The 17,591-nt window shown below is 43.5% G+C and overlaps 1 protein-coding gene across 6 annotated transcripts in view; it reads left to right on the forward strand.

Annotated features, from left to right (window-relative positions):
• The window catches only part of CASTOR2 (cytosolic arginine sensor for mTORC1 subunit 2), a 208,568-nt gene that overhangs the window by 23,460 nt on the left and 167,517 nt on the right, over positions 1-17,591 (forward strand). For 5 of the 6 annotated variants that reach the window (XR_006286231.1, XR_006286232.1, XR_006286233.1 and 2 more), the window contains exon 1: positions 715-854. The exons of the other annotated variant lie outside the window; for it this stretch is intronic. The gene's annotated coding sequence lies outside the window, so the exon portion shown is untranslated. Of the gene's footprint in view, positions 1-714; positions 855-17,591 lie in introns of those variants that run through there. 6 annotated transcript variants of the gene reach the window in all.

Below are 17,591 nucleotides of genomic sequence, written 5' to 3' on the forward strand. Positions count from 1 at the left end.
AATGGATTCTCCCTATTTCTCTGCAAGTGGAAGGCAAGGAATGCTATCCCTATAATGCCACATAGAGAACTAGTGTGCCTCATTTGTTACATCTCCTCTCCTAAATAATCCTTGATAAATCAGCACACCTTGTGAATATGTTTTGAAAAGTCCAATAGGAAAACAGGACACCTCCTTGTGTTTGTTTTTTTCCTAAAAATTTCCAGTCCTTCACGTTATCTGAAGTTCATCACTGTGCCAAAAACTCTGCCATCCTTATTTTGACCATTTGTTTTACCTAAAATTTCTCTTTGTTGATATCTCTCTCTTTCATTAAAGCAGTTTGTTCATCTTTAGACCATAGCAGATCTCCTGAAAATAGTTTTTTCTATCTTGGATAGGAGAAGCCACTGACAAGTTCTTATCCGAGTCTGTTCTGCTTTGGACAGTACCTCTGGAGGGTCAGTCTCTTATCAAAAGTCATTCTTCTCTGGGATTGGGGCTTAGGGATTTGTTTTGTAACAGAAGGGTTCACTTCCTCAACTGGCAAGTGTCCTTTAGTTTGATTGGCTGAATGTTTTTCTGTACTGACAATATATCAGGCTGATATGCAAGACATTAAATAAGAGATATTACCTATTTCAACATATCTTAAAACGTTTTATATGCTCTCTGATGCCCTGGTAAAGGAGGGTTATGTCCATATGGATTTTTATATTTTCTGTATGGGGGTTCTTTTTGAACTATATCATGCCTTTGAGGCTTTTTGTTCTTGCAGCTAGACCCAAAGACTGTGATGCTTCAGAGAAAGAAATGCTGCTTATGTTGATCTGGGTAAAGAGATCAGCTGCTGTTCCTGGGATTCTACAGCTCATGTGAGACAGCTAGCAAGTATAGTGCTTATAAAATGCTTCATTTGGATTGTAAGATCTTTGAGGCAGGGACTTTCTTTTTGTTCTGTGCTTGTACAATGGGGTCCAGAGTAAAAGCACTACTGTAATGCAAATAATAAATAACAATTGTATAATGGGCAGGATGGATGCTGTAGCTCAAATAGAAGTTATGGGTTTGGTGCAAGAATTTCAGGGAGTTCTTTGTTCGTGCAGGAGATGATCATAATGTCCCTTCCAACCTTAAAATATAGGGATCTGTGGAGCCAAAACTCACTCACTCACTCTGTCCAAGATGATCTCTTTCCTTGACTACTTTTTTAGTCCATAGTCAGGGCAGCAGAAATGAAATTCCTGCGGAGAGATGCTTAGCATAAAAACTATGAGACTGATCACACTGGCACGTGGTACTGAAGTGTGAGTTGAATCTAGAACTGCTTCATAGTTTCCATTGCAGGGCACTTGGACGTGCGGGCCATGTTTTTTATGGAAGATTCTTGAGTTCAGATTTTCAAGGGCACAATGTCCTGTGCTGATTTTTTTAGCCATGTTTGTGAGATCAAAGATCTGTTGTCTGTGGGAAGAGCATAGCAGAATCCAATGGGGGAGGTGTAGAAATTTGCTGACTGGTAGCAGGCACTGATCTTGCTGGAGTCATGATGCCCTCTGGCAGCATTGTCTAGTGAGCACAGGTTTGAGAACTAGGAACTCTATGAAGTTCGAATCCTAGCACTGTCACTGATGCTTCATAAGTAGGGCCCTTCCAAATTCATGGCTGTGAAAAACATGTCACGGACTGTGAAATCTGGACTCCCCCCTGAAATTGGGCTATTGTACGGTGGGCCACAATTTCAGTGGTGTGCAGGATCAACCTTTTAGACTCTGTTTAGGCTCCCCTAATTGTGGAAGTAGGATAATGAAACACCTCTGCTTTGCAGAGGAGTTGTGAGGCTTGACTAGTTAATGTTTGTGAAGTGGTGAGTATTCATTTCTGTATTACTGTTATTTCTGTGAGGACTGGCATCAGTAAAAGGGAGTGATTGACTGCAGTCATCAGTTGGGTCCTTGGAACAGGGGATTGTTGGCTCATCTCATCAGAATACAATTTTACCTGATTATAGAGGATAATGCTGGAAATGCCTCTGCTCTGGGATGACCACATGTCCAGATGGTGAGGTCAGCATTGCATGGACCCCGCTCAATTACTTTGTATGCTGGGATAAACGCTGCTATTTATTTATTTATTTATTTTCTGTTGGCTCAGTGATCACCGAATCCCCTTGTTGTCAGTAAATATGGGGGGGGGGGAATAATAAGAACTAAATTTCTATTTTAATTGGAAATAATTGTTTAATTTCCCACCCTTTCTGTAAACACAGATGTAAGTTGAATGGGATCAACAATCTTGTGGTGGTTCTTCGAGAGCTGTCCTGTGGGTGCTCCACTTTAGGTGTTCATTTGCCCCTGTGCTTGTAATCGGAGATTTTTGGTAGCAGTCCCCTGCTGGGTAATGCATGCGTGGTCCCCATCTTGTGCCTCTTCAGGTGGTTAATTGGCGCTGTGTGACCAAACCCCCCTCAGTTCCTTCTCTACCACCTTTGGCTTCAAGTCGGAGCACTTACCGATGCCTTGCTATTTAGTTCTTTTTAGTCTATTTACTACCATTATTTAGTTAGGATAGTTGGTTGGTTGGTTTTTCCTTTGTCCCCATCACCTCATTTAAATTTTTTTTAATTATTATTCTCCTAGTTAGAAATTAGGTTTCTGTTGACCCTTTAGAATAGTCAGCCCCTCTGGGGGCAAAAGCATTTCCTGACGGTCATGCCTGGTTCCCCAGGCTTTAAATGTTGCCTCACCTGTGGGCTCTCCATACTGGTTTTGGACAGACACACTCAGTGTGTTCGCTGCCTAGGTGAAACACATATAACAAGAAATGTCCTCATTGCCACAAGTTAACTGCTCGATCAAGGAAGGCTGGAGACTTACAACTACAACTCCTTCTCAGGGAGAAGTCTCTCAGACTGGCATCTGATCCTGAAGCCCAGACCCCACTTGGACAAGCCTCTCCAACCACGGCTTCTGACAAGGGTCCCTCCTCCAGCACCCAGGCTTCTGGTCACCCTGCTAAAAAAGTGCCCCAAAAGCAAGTAACCATGTCCCCAATATGGAAATTGGCAAAGAGCCTTGGCACCAACCGCACTGGCTGTTCTAGACACCGATTCAGTGGGACCATCTGGCACCGCTGGTACCACGAGAGCTAAGGACTTTAAACGAGCCAGCTCAGACACAGACGCTAAAGGGAAATGAAAACCCCGTGCCTCGGCAGCAACTCAGGCAAAGCCGTGATCAACACACAGCGGCGCGGCATGGCACCGGTCCACACTTTGGCTCCCTCTTTGACCTCCACTGAAATTTCGGCCTCATAAAATAAAATTAAGCTACTTTCTCAAGTCTGTCATAAGCCAGTAGAGCAGAATTAACAAGATTTGATAACGTGCAGAAAATGACTATAAAATTAGCATCGTCTTATCCTGCCCTTTGCTAACTGCTGACTTAAAAGAGAGATTTCACTGCTGTTTGGTACAGGAGGGAGTTGAATTCTGTTCAGGCTCATGCATCATCTACAGCATCGTTAACTAAATTCCTTTTGCAAAAAGAACAGGAGGACCTGTGGCACCTTAGAGACTAACAAATTTATTTGAGCGTAAGCTTTCGAAAGCTTATGCTCAAATAAATTTGTTAATCTCTAAGGTGCCACAAGTCCTCCTTTTTTCGTTATTACTGGTGGTGCACAAACCAGCAAGAACCTAGCATGACTCAGTACGTCTACACTGCAATCAGAGGTGTGACTGCCAACGCCTGTCGCCATGTAGCTTTGATCTCACTAGGTCAGGTAACAACAGCAGTGAAGCTAGCAGCCTAGGCAGCAATATGAGCTAGTTTCTCAAGTGCATACCCAGGATACGGGGGAGGCTTATACAGCCTGTGGTCCTGCAGCGTCACTGCTGCTCTCACTCGAACTGGCTAGATCAAAGATAGCTCAGGTACGTCTACACCTGCAGCGGTCACCTCAGACTGTAGTGTAAGCATACCCTGCGCGAGTCCAGGTTGAGCTTTCAGTACCGGCAGCTAAAGGAAATCCCCAGTTTATGTTTGTAAACTTAGCAAATGTATTATGAAAATTGAGTAAAGGTGACATAGTAGGAGCCCCACGTGTCACTTTCTCAAAGAAACGCTGGTCGTAATGCCGCTGTACAGCCTCTGGAAGAGGCACAAGCGAGACAGTTTTGTTCTTTGTACAGTTGTCACAATTGGTAGAGAGTGGTAGCCTTAACCCACGGGTTGTGCTTCAGAGAGGTGATCACTGTGTGTAAGGCAGGAGGCCCAAGGGTAATAATTTTGAGCTGCTGTCTCTCAGGGGCACAGACAGCCTCCTCCCCTCCACCTGACCCCCACCCCACACTCCCACCCTGAGAAAATGTTGTACTGTCCTTTGCAGCAGGCAGAGTTCCCAGCAGTCTGAGGGTATGATGGCTCAAAGGGCACTGGCAGCCTCTCTGTCTGAATCTTGGAAGTAAGTTTGCTTTGTTGAGAGCCAGACGGTATACAGTTAAATACACTTGCAGATCAATTTGTCTTTTGCTGTTTGGCAATTTCTGGGTTTTTTTTGGCGGAGGTGGGATGGGAAGAGAGGGGTTGAAAACATGACGTCATGGGTAGGGGATATTGCCACACTGGTAATTCCCAGACCCTGTAGCATATCCCAGCATGGTGCTCTTGTCCTCACAAAGTTCTGGGACTGTATGAGCATCTTCTTTCCCTTGTAAGCCCTAAAGGAACCCCATTTGATGTGCTAGGATTGTTGTTCTGGCTTTGATAAGGTGACTATTAACTTAGTTTTATATAATGTAAAAAGTCCCCTAATGTTGTTGTTAATATTTTAGTACACATCCTAAATTTTTCTACCCCCTGTGGCCCAGGAATTGCCTACTTCCTGGCCACTCTCCAAGTACCATCTTGTTCTCTTCCTCCCATACAACTAGGCACAGAAGGATTAGATTTTTATCGGTAAATGTTGGTTTCAGCTTACATACACAAACCGATGAAAAGATAATTCCATTGATGATTCAAAAACATTGAATCAATTTGTTTAAATAGTGTTGAAACAATACAATATAATTAATTAAAATGTGTATACAATATTAAATATAATATACACAAATATGAAATTGTCAGAATGAAATTAAATCAGTCAAAACATAGCATTTTTATCTTATCAAAAGAAAATGTTTCACCCTATTGAAATCAGAAGTCAGTGATTCATTTCAGCACTTTTCCTTCAAAAATGTCACTGAAATTATTGTGTTCCCATAAAGTGTTTAGTTTTCAACAAAACTGCTTTTTCTGACCGAAAACCATTCCTTTAAAAATTTTTCAACCATCCCCACAAAACAGTGAATGGCAAATGGGATTGTTCGAGTTTTAACATAGTTAAAAGATTTTTTAACAATGAAGATAAAACACTGGAACAATCTTTGTTCTGAGTTTGTACAGCGCCTAGCACAATGGGGTCCTGGTCCATGACTGGACCTCCTACATGCTACAATAATACAAAATAACAATAATCAGTAGAATTTGAAAAGTCTGCTTATCTCAGCAGTGTCCCTTAAATATCTTGATTTATGGAATGGGTACAGATCTGGTCCAGGAGCAATTTATGAGCACATACAAGGCTTCTTGTTTGACTCATCTTGCTGATGATCTTTTATTAAAGCTCTCAGCTCAAGGAGCTGTTTTTGAAGACTATATGGCCGTCCCCAAATTCCCAGGAAGGGGTTAGTTCAGCTGAAACTGGTTGTGTTTAACAAGTGGTGGTGACCTCACAGGTGGGTCTGTATAGTGTAAATTGTAGGTTGTGTTCGAGACAGCATTTCACAGCAGGACAGCGGGTAGGGAGCTTGATGGAAAACTCTATCGTGGTTTAATGTTTAACCATCTTTTGCTTTCAGGTGAGCTAGCAGGTTACAATAGCTGGTTTGTTCTTCTAGGCAGAACCAGGCTGGGATTAGCAGAAAAAAATCCGCATGATACAATATGAACATGTATGAATGGTGGTTGCTCAAGCAGACAGAGATTTGCTAGGCCATGGGAAAAGAATATGATGCCGTGTGCTTGTATAACAGGAAGTGTCGTTGATACATGGAAGGATCCTGAGGGGTGTGTTTGTTTTTTTTCCTTTTCTTATTGTGGTGCAACATGAGTATAAAGAGTCCTTAGAGGGCTGACTGCAGCCTGTAGTACCTTGGCTGTTGAGCCTGGAGCTCAAAGGAGGGTTGTGGAAAGGGGACCTCTCATTGGCAAGTGCTTATTTTAGAAACAGCAACCCAACAGGCTCTGTATAGTAGTAGTTGTTATATTCATCCTAGGACACCAAAATACTTCACAAATGTTGGTTAAGCCACAGAACACCTGTTTGAGGTAGGGTTGGCAGTTTTGGTTGGACGTATTCCTGTAGGTTTCTTCACAGGACGTAATCTTTAATTCAAGATTAATCTTTAATTCCTGGAGTCTCCAGGACAATCCTGGAGGGTGGGCAACCCTAAGGGGAGGGCATACTGTTTTCAGGGTTGCCAACCCTCAATGTTCAAAAATGATGAGTCAGGCCCTGAGAAATCATGAGGTTATTTTAAAAATAGTAAATTTGGGGTTCTTTTTATTTGCCTTTTTGTTTCTGAGTTTTCCAGGGTGCATTCGGTTCACAATTTCAGGCTTGTCTCTGCAACCCTGAGGGCTAGAGACTTAATATAAAAGAAAATAAGAAGAAAATTCAGATTTCTACATAATCACCTGACTCCAGGAGCAGAGGCTTTTTAGGAAGATCACCAAATATCACAATAGAATTGCTAGAGTTGGCAACACTGCATTTTGTGGCTGGCAAAACAAGAGGGGTGACATGTTCAGGGTCGCAGATTGAGTCAATGAAAGAGCCAATAATATTATTGTCATTATTATTATTTGTATTATCGTAGTACCTAGAAGCCCTAGTCATGGACCAGAATATTCTTATACTGGAGGCACTGTACAAACACTGGTCCAACCACAAGGCATGCTGGGCCAAATTTATCCCTGGTGTAACCTCCACTGAGATCATTAATCTGAATCTGGCCCACTGCTTTCACAGAAGGGTGTTCCATCCAGCCATTGGCAGTGATCGCTGGAGGCCATGGTGTGGGTACTGTGTGCTAATATGGTTTAGGGGAAATCAAGTGGGAAGACCAAGGATCCCACAGGAAAAGGAGCAGGTGAAATGACGCCGAGACCAGAAATGATTATCATCATGGTCTGTGAGTAATGGAGAATGAAGGTTTCATCACATAGCTGAGGGGGTAACCGTGTTCAGGGTGCCTTATGTGCTATCTGAACACAAAGGGCTTATGTTTCATATCTCAGACTCTGTATGAGCAAAGTCGGGTTACTTCCTTTATTTGGGATTGGAAGGATTAGATTTTTGTTGGTAAATGTCAATTTCATACATGCAAACCAACTAAAAAAATATTTCCATCAATGTTGATCTAAACTGACAGAGGGGCAAAGTTGGGAGAACGCTGCTTGAGAACTTATTTAGAGTTTGATTTAAGGCTGTTTACTCGGTATAGATTGACACATGATGTTGACAGTTTGTGTTTAAATTGTTGTAAAGCTTTAACTTTTTGAATCCCAATGTCTGCTGTCATAAATAATTACTGTCCGATTCCGCCCCCCCCCCCCCCAATTTCCTGCAACCACGAACATTTAAATTGATATGAAAATGCTTAAAAAACATAATTTTATGGAACCGTGACAAATTCAATAGATAAAAATAAAGAAACTAAAAATTAAACATCTCTATTATCCATCAAAATTATTAAAATAAATAATCTAATTCTGCCAAGGCTACCTGCATTGGAAAATGAGGGAATGTGGCTTCGTAGGCGCTTGATCATTATGTTAGGTAGTGAATGGATGGAGCTGATGGTGCAGACCTCTGTTTGAAACTCTTCTGGGAGGAACTAAAGTTGTGTTTAAAAACCAGGTTGATGAGGAAGGGAAAGGCTCCCCTCAGAGTCCTTCCCTTTGCCCTTATTGCACATGAAATCGCTATCGCTGTTAAGTTCAGATTCTTTAGCACTAAGAAATGTAATAACTGTATTTCTGCTGTGATGGCTAGTGCTCGAATGGATAAATATGACAACACACCTTGGACTGTGGAAGGTCAATACCACTTTCACTTTACTGTGGTAGCTTTTGGGAAATCCCTGTTTGTGAAAGCCCTCAAACTTGGCCTCAGAGATGCATTTTCAGTGCAGTGGACAGGGCAATTCAGGGCTCAGATGCTGTAACTGCTGATCCCGAACGAGTCCTCCACCCTCATGACTGTCCTCAGGTTTTCAGCCAGCCTGCGAGGTGATGCATGTGCGTTACCCGCCATCCTGCCACATTATGCTGGACACTGTCTGAGTGTTGCATTCTCTCCCTGGGCTCTCGGTATCCCAGACTCTTAACAGGATCTGTGGGATCCTTGCAGGTTTCACACTTGCTGATCCTTTGCACTTTCAGCAAGCCCATAGACTCCCTGAGGGATTCTCTCTCTCCCCGTTGCCTTGTTCTCTTCTCCCACTGTTGCTCTGCAGAACCCCTGCACCCTATAGGTGGTTCTGCTCTGTAGAGCCAAGAGAAACTTGTCCTACCCAAGCATCTGAAGGTAAGTAGCTATTGACCTTCCATCTCTGGTAGGGGGACCAGTTCCTCAACCTGGTCTCCTTGGAGACACCGGGCTGCTACACCTCTACATTAAAGTAGGGAATACAGAGCTTGTTTAAGCTCCAATTGTTGGCAGTAAAAATGTGTGGGGATAAGAGAGTACAGCTGCAGAAGTCAGAATAGTTTAGTTCAGTATTGGGCTTGACTGGTACTGAGTGTGATGGGTTCCCTCCGGGGTGCCATCTGGAACTGGGGTACCACTGAGACCCCAACCCTCCCGCCTGGGCTCCCTTTACACTGTATGGCTGTGACAAGCTGCCCAGCCCACAAACAGGTAGGGATACACCCAGCTGCAGTTACATGCAGTCACTGTGACCAGCCCTGCATGGGAACTCTCCAGCAAGGGAACTTCCCAGCTACTCAGGCACACCCCCCTTTTGGAGTGTAAAGCCACAATGTACACCCTCTTGCGCTGCACAGGGAACTGAGCTGCGTAAGCTCGTGAAATTTGCCCCTTCCCTCGATGTGGAGAGGAAAACACAACAGATTTCTGCCCCAACTTATGACTCCCACACACTGGTTTTAAACAAAGCAAAAACCAGTTCATTAACTACAAAGGATAGATTTTAAGTGATTATAAGGGATAGCAAACCGATCAAAGTAGATTACCTAGCAAATAAACAAAAATGCAAACTAAGCTTAATATACTAAAGAGATGGGATATGAATAGCAGATCCTCACCGTAGGTGATGGTACAAGCAGGCTGCAGATTCTTAAGGGGCAAGCTGCACTTGCTTACAGCTTGGAATCCCCCGATGTTTCTTTCACAGGCTAAAAATCCCTTTCACCTCAGTCCAGCACTTCACCCCCATTCATTCTTTGTTCCTCAGGTGCTTCCAGGAGTCTTCTTGGGTTGGGAGTCAGTGAAGAACCACAATGATGTCAGTCCCCTGCCTTATATAGCTTTTCCATATGGCAGGAACCCTTTGTTCCAAACCTTGGTTCTCACACCAATCAGTGGAAAAATACTGACATCCCAAGATGGAGTCCAGCACTAGGTGACTTGGTCACATGTCCATGTAGCAGCCATTACTCGGAGCTTGTCTGCAGCGTCCCCAGGAAAGCTCCACAGGTGTGAAATAAGCTTTTTCTAAGGCCTGTTGTTCTCCCTAATGGTTGATTAACTTGAATGGGCCCTTCCCAGCCAGCCATTTAGACTGAGAGCCTTTTGTCTAGTGGGCGTTCCCCATGTGTAAACACATCTGTAATACAGATACACAGTCAATCTTCCTAACTTCGGGTACAAAATACGTACAAATAGGATAGTCGGATTCAGTAAATCCTATCCTTTTCAATGATCTCTCACGTGACCTATCTTGCATAAAATACATCATAATTATGCTATACTCATATTGTCATATCTCTAGGAAGAATATGGGGTGCAGTGTCACACTGAGGTCAGTAAAGTAAAAAGGCAATGAATGAAAATTAATACTTGGGGAAGGAGGGGCAATGTGAGCTTGAGGCAGAGTTGTCTGGCACTAGTTCTTGATAGTTCACAGGCCTATGACTTTGCTGCCACAGTGGTGTTTGTGTAGGCTCCCTGTGACACACAAACGCATGAACTGCATGTAAATGTGACAATTACCAATGGAACGCTACACTCGGATGCAGCGGGCGGTGTGGTGGGTGGTTGGTTGGTTGGATTATTTTATTTTGCAGTGGCTTAGCTTGTGCAGTCCATTATTTATTTTAAGGTCTAACAGGATCCCTTTGGCAACTTTCACAACGCTTATTTTATGGGAACATGAACTTTAATGGGTGTTCACTGTAAGTGGGTGTGGACCAGAGCATCAGACCTTTTTGTTCCCCTCCGCTGCATGTGCGCGGCGTTTTCGCACCTGATCCAGTTGTGGATCAGAATGGCATGACTTGGGCCCAGCATTAGCAAGTTCGCCTCTTATTCTTTTTGGCAGGTGGTTGCAGGCAGGGGCAAGAAGCGAGGCTAATTGAAAATCTGAACATAATTTTGTGTTTAGCTCTTAAGGTTGTAGCTCTTCTTGTAGATTCATATTTCCTGTGGGATCTTCAATTTCTTCTGCAGAGTGCATTTGAATTTTTAAACACATTATGAGCATAAGTGCATATAATCAACTCCCCCTTCCTCACATACTGTATGAACTTTCTATCAATTTGTTTGCGATTATAGCCTTAGATTCCAGATACTCTCCTTTTTATAATTCTTACCTTTATAAATAGTATTTATTTATACAGTACACAGATGTGTTAACGCACAGATCCCCACCCGAAAGATCTCTCAGAGCAGTGAAACCTGTCTTAAAACTTCGTTCTCGCGGATGATAAAAATCTGTAGCAGAAGACATCTTCGGTTAGGTTGTACTTGGCATGTTTGGGGATTTTGGGGGATGAGATGAATTTGGAGAACTATTCTCTTAAAATAGTTTGAATTTTTACTTTTTGGTTAAATCATCAGGACACTTTGGAAGGGGAGGGAGGGAGAAAAGAGCAGCATGTCTCTGTAACTTGATATGTAACTTAAGCTGAGGTATATGCAAAGCGATTTAAAGAGCATCCACACTGCAATAATCCCCCATCCTCCCTGGTAAGTCCAACCGTCTGTTCTGTAGATCTGTATGGAGTTGCTGATGTGTGAATAGTGATTTATGGCGCGCTTACGCTTTGATTGAAACATGCAGACTTAGTCCAAGTATCCGGCAATTAACTCTGCAGGTGCATGAGTTCGCCCACATGCAACAAGTTGCAGGATCAGGGCCTTAATGCCCGTTTGAAAAGTAGCCTCTGTTCTTATGTGATTCCAGAGAGTACATGCCAGCTCCTCCGCTGGCACAAGGAATCTGCAGCTAGAACTGTAGGGAAACTGCCAGTGGCGGTGAAGTACAGAGAGACTGTAGCACAGATACTGGGAAACAAGCTTAAAAGGAAACAGTCACATTTGCTGAATAATCCTTGATCCTACTGCTGGATCTATAAAATGATTTCATGGGGATTCCACTCACGGTGGATGCCTATACCTATGAGGCAGCCTTTTAAAATCGTTGCGGGTCTGCCAGTACAGATTAGGTTGCAGGATCAGAGCCGAAGTGGTTACAGTGGAAGTTTGGGCAATGGGACTGTTAGGCCGTTTCCCACCTCTGCTACTGTCTTGCTCTGTAACCTTGGACGTCTCCTGTAAATTCTCTATGCCTCCATTTTTTTCCCTTCGGGAAGATGGGGATAATTTCCCTACCCCCACAGTGGGGTTATGAGGGTTCACTTAAATGTCTCTGAAGTACTTTTGAGATCCATCGGGGAAGGCGCTGTAAAGCCCCAGTATCCCCAGCTGCTCGTGTGGACAGACCCCTGCTCCAATGCAGAGCCCCACTGACTTCACTTGGACTCTACATCAACCTAGCTGTCTGCCCACATGGGACAGCTTGTGGAATCCAGGCCTAAGTGCTTCTTAAATAGCTGCAGAGATCAGTATTGTTAATGTGATTAGGTGAATGGAATAAAATTACTTCCTGATAACATGAGTGCTGAGAAATAGAACATATGAGAGACAGCATCTATTAATTTCTGTTCCTAAGGAATCCGACATAGCCACGCGTGGCTCCTGCCCTTCGAACAAGTAAACGAATACATGTAGCAGTCACACTACAGTCAGTTGTTGGCCTGGGCAGAAAGCATACCCATCTAAAATGTTCATTCTGTTGAACAGAATGTTTTGGGGTGGTGGTGGTGGTTGTTTTTTGACAAAATTGAGCAAAAAGCAAATTTGGTGGTTTCAGTTCTCTTCCCCCCCCCCCTCCTTTTTTTTTATCCCCCACTGTTGAAACCAAAATGTTTTGACCAAAATGAAAAATTTCCACAGAGAATTTTTGTCCAAAAAAAATAATACATTCCTCGTGGGGGTGAATATGGACCTCCACATTTCTAGGCCCTGGATTGTGCAATTTACAGCATGCAGGCAGACTGCTGCCATGCCTTCTCTGGCGCTGAGGGTAGTCTCAGCTGTGTGTTTTAAATGGCAATATCAGGACCAAAGAATGGATCTATTCAGCGTTCAGAGACAGGGAACCATGTAAATACTTAGCTGAATGAGTTGTGGAATTGGTTGAAGACCAATTGAGGGGAAAAAATGGCAATTTCTCTCCCTTGCTTTTTTATCAACATTTTGATGACAAATTTCAGCAGATGTGAATTTCAAAATCATTTCTGCTCCCTCTAGAAGCAAGTTTTGGTCATGGGGTAATGGGAAAGCTTGTTAATACTTTAAAGGGCAAGTTGAATGATTTTTTTAAAAAAGCAAAACAAAACCTTTTTGCCCTCTGCGTGTGCTTTGAGACATACTCAGTGCTCCATAGTCTGCACTAGATGCTCAGTCCTGTGTTTCAATATTTAAACTAAAACAGTGGACTGTTTTTCCCTCCATGTACATAGTAAAAATCCAGAGTCCTAATAAGTGAATTATTTTTATTTCAATAAAATATTTTTCAAATTCCTTTAACGTGTTGTCATGTTTTTCTCAGCAAACACGTGCAACATCTTGTGGACACAGGGCTGAATTCTGAGATGAGATAAACTGCATGTCTCCATTTATCTCAGAGTTTTAGCTTCATGTGCAAACTGGAAAGGAGGGATTCCAGGCGAAGTATATCTCGGGTGATGCAGCACAAATCCCAGAATGTGTGTGTGTAATCCAGAGGGATTACAGCATGCACAGATTAAATGCTATGATCTGGGGTTGTAAAATTGGAGCATTTACTCTGGGTAAATAAGATGGGAAGCAAAGTACATATTTAACCAAGTCAGTAACAAACTATCGCTACTAAGTCAGTAACAAACTATCGCTGCTCCCTAGTGCACGCTTAACCTGTTTTTAAAAGGACATTTACGCAAGCCTAAATACATATTTACCTGAGAAACCACACCATAAATAAAAAAAACTATTCTGGTCTCTCTGGCAAAAACAAAATAACATTGCACAGAGTTCCTTTCTATTTAAAAGTGGGCTATTCAGGAATGAGCAAAGGGTCAAATCCACAGTGGAGCCACCTTATATTGATTTAGGCTATATTCTGTTTGGTGTGATTGCAAAGTCTAGTATAGTGTGTGGGGTCCAACCTAACGGTCTAGGTAGGGGTAGTTGAGTGTGTCCTCATAAGGAGATCAGATGAGGAATTTGAGCTTGGCCAGCTCATCGTTAGGCATTATAAAAGGAGCACATGCGACCTCTGAATAGGAGTGGATAACCCTGTACGATAATGTGTTTCATTTAGCTCAGGAATGAGATTCACCGGTTCTAAATGGATCCATATCCACCAGGAAGTGGCATTGACTTGTTATGGAGGAGTAGGTGAAATATAACTGTGGAGGAGGCTGGAGGATCCCTAGAAAAGACCAATGCTTGAAATGAAAAATGGGCAACAAACTCGGAGCGTCCAAGAAACCGAGCTTTAATGCAGACACTCTTGACCCTTACCCGTGCTGTTACTTGTGCTCAGTCTCGGGTGTGTGCTTCCAAGGATGTCGTGCTGGCCTTAACTTCCCAGTGTGTGGCCTTTGGCTTGTGTTACAATGAACCTGATTTTGTATTTGATCCACATTACATACCAAAAAAACCCACACTTTCTGAGGCCTTCCTCCTAAACTGTCTGATACAGACTAACACGGCTGCTACTCTGAAACCTGTATAAGGGAGGTTAGTGTAAGTGAAAGGTGCCTGATTGATCACTCAAGTCACGTGCTCCTCTCTGGAGCTGCGGGGCCAATACAATTGCCAATGTATCCCAGCCCTGAACTGGCACCAGCAGGGCAATGAGAGGGCAGAATGTAGCACTCAGCATTTACAGTCCCATCCCAGAAGCATATTATCACACAAAGGTGCTTATTTGAGTCTTTGCCTCTCTGCTGAACAGGATGTGATTTATGATGAGTGGCTTTGATAGAATGGAAATCTCCATTGTCTACGTTGCAAACAGACTTTTTTTGGCAAAACATATTTGGAAATAAGAGCTACAGTATTTGTCAGTTCTTGCTCCCGCTTTTGAGAGTGAAGTGTGAAATTCCTCCTTGCTTATTACAACTGTGTCCAATGGTTCCTTAGTGCCGAATCTCCTCCCTCCATTTGAGCCAATAGCATTAAACAGAGGAGGTGACGAGATAGTAAATTAATTTTAATCCCGGTGAATTCCAAATACTCTGTGGTGCTAACGAGAGTGTGTGCTTAGGTTTTTGTGACCTTCAGAATAATATTGAGAGGTAGGACTGGGATTTACTTTTACAGCCAACCATTGCCACATTGCTCAATAAAAACCCTGTTCGGTTTCCAAGAATATTAGGAAACCCAAGATGGTATTGGAAGGGGGGAAAAAAATCAACTGCATTTTAAAGATCATGTTACAGGAAAACTTGAGTTACTCTGCAGTGATATTTATTACCATGGTGGGGAGTGTTAAGTAGTCTGGCAGATGCATTGTGAATGTTAGCTGGAACTCCCTTCTGCTAGCATGTTGACTATGTGAATGAGTAGCATCTAGTGCAATTTAAGAAATGATCAGTTTCCTTTGCTATGGTGTTAGATGATTGCTTGTCCTGTTACTTGGGCTTGGAGACAAAGAATGTATGACAGTAACCAGTGACTTCTAGTGATCTGTAGAATTCCGCTCTCCTAAGTGGCATATTGATCATGAGAGCTTATGATCCACTGCAAAGCAAAGCTATTGGCTGCTCAGCAAGAGGAACAGGTTGTGTCTAAAGAAGCGCAAAATAAAGTGGCACGTTGGGCCCAAATCTGGTGTCTCCTTGTTGCATATTAGGGATAACTCAGAGTAGTTACACCAGTGTATGTGAACATAACAATCAAACCAACATAATCACTCTCCTGTAGCAACACCGCTTAAACGTGTAGCAACATAACTACAGGGGTGAGCGCGGAATTGCATGGGTGATTCACTGTACGGGTGGGTAAAATTGCTCCTCTCTTGTGTATACTTTCTGATTCTGCTTGGATTTATTGCAATAATTAAATAAATCAGTGTTTGTGAGTAGCCACTTTCTTCCACTGTAATTTTTAAAAATTGCTTGGAGGTGGAAAATGAAACCTCGGGTCTTTTGTGGTTTTGTCTTGTGTGGTTTTTCAAGAGAATGGCTGGGCAGATGTGGCCTCGTTGGGAGAATTTAAATACCTTCTTTTCTCTGAGGAAATGTAGCGTTGGTGCAGGAGACTGAGCAGCCACTGTGCAAACATTCCCAAATCGCTCCCTCACCCCTGCCTACAAGGAGAGAACCAAATGCCTCACGTTTTCCTCTGGGGCAGAACCTTACTTTTTTTCTGTCCCCATTTTTGTCCAGTCACCAGGATAATAGATCTCCTAATGATAGTGAATCCACTGGGGGCCGGAGGGGGAGGGCTTCATAATTGTCTTCTCTGCAGCCTGCATGACGTGGAAATAGCCTCCAATCTCTGCAAAAGGAAAAAAATCCTCTTTGGGTGCAGCCAGGTTGTCATGAATCAGTGCAAAGAGGAGCCGTAGTTTCTTTTTGGGTGCCCGATGTGGGGACACAAGTAAGCTACTTCTGTGCCTGAGGTGGTCTGTTAGTTAATCACTGGATGTGGGGCTTGGGAGATCTGGTTCCTTTCTAGACTGCCACAGACTCACTGTATGACCTTGAGCTAATCAATTGGGGCCAGATTTTTCAAGTGCCCAGCATCCATAAATGGGGTCAGGGTTTCATACCATGCTTTTTAAAATGTGGTCACTTATTTCAGTGGTTGAGTGGGAGCAGAGGTCTGAAACTTTGGGCCTTGATTTCTTTCTGTTTCAGTTCCCTGTCTATAAAATGGGGATGATAATCCTTCCTTTCTCCCACCCTCTTTCTGTCTTGTCTAACTCAGACTGTAAGCTCTTCAGGGCAGGGACTGTCTCTTACCATGTGTATATGCAGCCCCCAGCACAATGAAGCTCTGATCTCAACTGAAGCCTCTCTCGGCAGCACCAGAAAACAAACACAGTAATAATTTCAGAACCCGTGTCTCCCAGCCAGCAATGCTGCTGGTGTCGCCTGCTCTGTTATATTTGTTTGTGTTTTTCCCATCTTTCTAATTATGCTGACATTTACTACCCGACAGCTGTAATCTGGGAAGGAAAGCAGCAAGCGGCAGGCTCTGCAGCTGACAACCACGCTGTACCTTGGCTGCTTGTCAGCAAAGGGCCACAGCTGATCCACTTCCCTCTGGAGATGGGCCTGAATGCCATGGGGGCTGCAGCCGCCACTTCTCCAGCGCCCATGTTTGCAAGGCGTGCCTTGGAACTCATCCCCCACCAATCTTTACACCTTGGGGGTGTATCTCTCTGTGCGAATGCAGTGTAGACTTCTTCAACTGGCGGTAATGTATTTTATGGGACACCTATGTAGCTGGTTCGTGGCTCTGAAGTTCTGTGAAGGGCAGTTTCATTTTCTTCCATGACAGTAGCTCCTTGCTGACCTGGCAGCTGGCTGAGAAGGTGTTACAGGGAGGGAATGAGTGTCATCCCCTTCCTGTGTGTAGGTGTGTTGTGGCGGGAGGGGGGCAGGGAAAAGTGGGTTGCTTTGGAGAAACACCATTGAAATGAACATGCCAACCGACGGCGTTGGCATTTCCCCATTGAGGCCACACTTGATGAGTTTCCCTGTAGGTGAGGTTTTCTCTTGAATGTATTAACTCCCAGTCCGTTGATTGCTGTCTAGAAGCCTGTGGCTGATCCAGGTTCATTGCTTTATCCTGCATGAGGGTGTATTGAGTTATCCCAGTGCCCACTGTTTTCCTACTACACCCTTCCTGCCGCTTTCCTGGTCTGAAAGATAATGAGAAACCCAAACACCATGGTCCATCCTTGAACAACCTCCTGTTCAGTGTGGTTCACTCTGTTAGCTAAACCACGAAGCGCAACGATTTCTCAAGGGCTTTGAGATCCTGCA

This window comes from Chelonia mydas, chromosome 17, assembly GCF_015237465.2.
Source record: "Chelonia mydas isolate rCheMyd1 chromosome 17, rCheMyd1.pri.v2, whole genome shotgun sequence".
In the NCBI taxonomy this organism is placed as follows: domain Eukaryota; kingdom Metazoa; phylum Chordata; order Testudines; family Cheloniidae; genus Chelonia; species Chelonia mydas.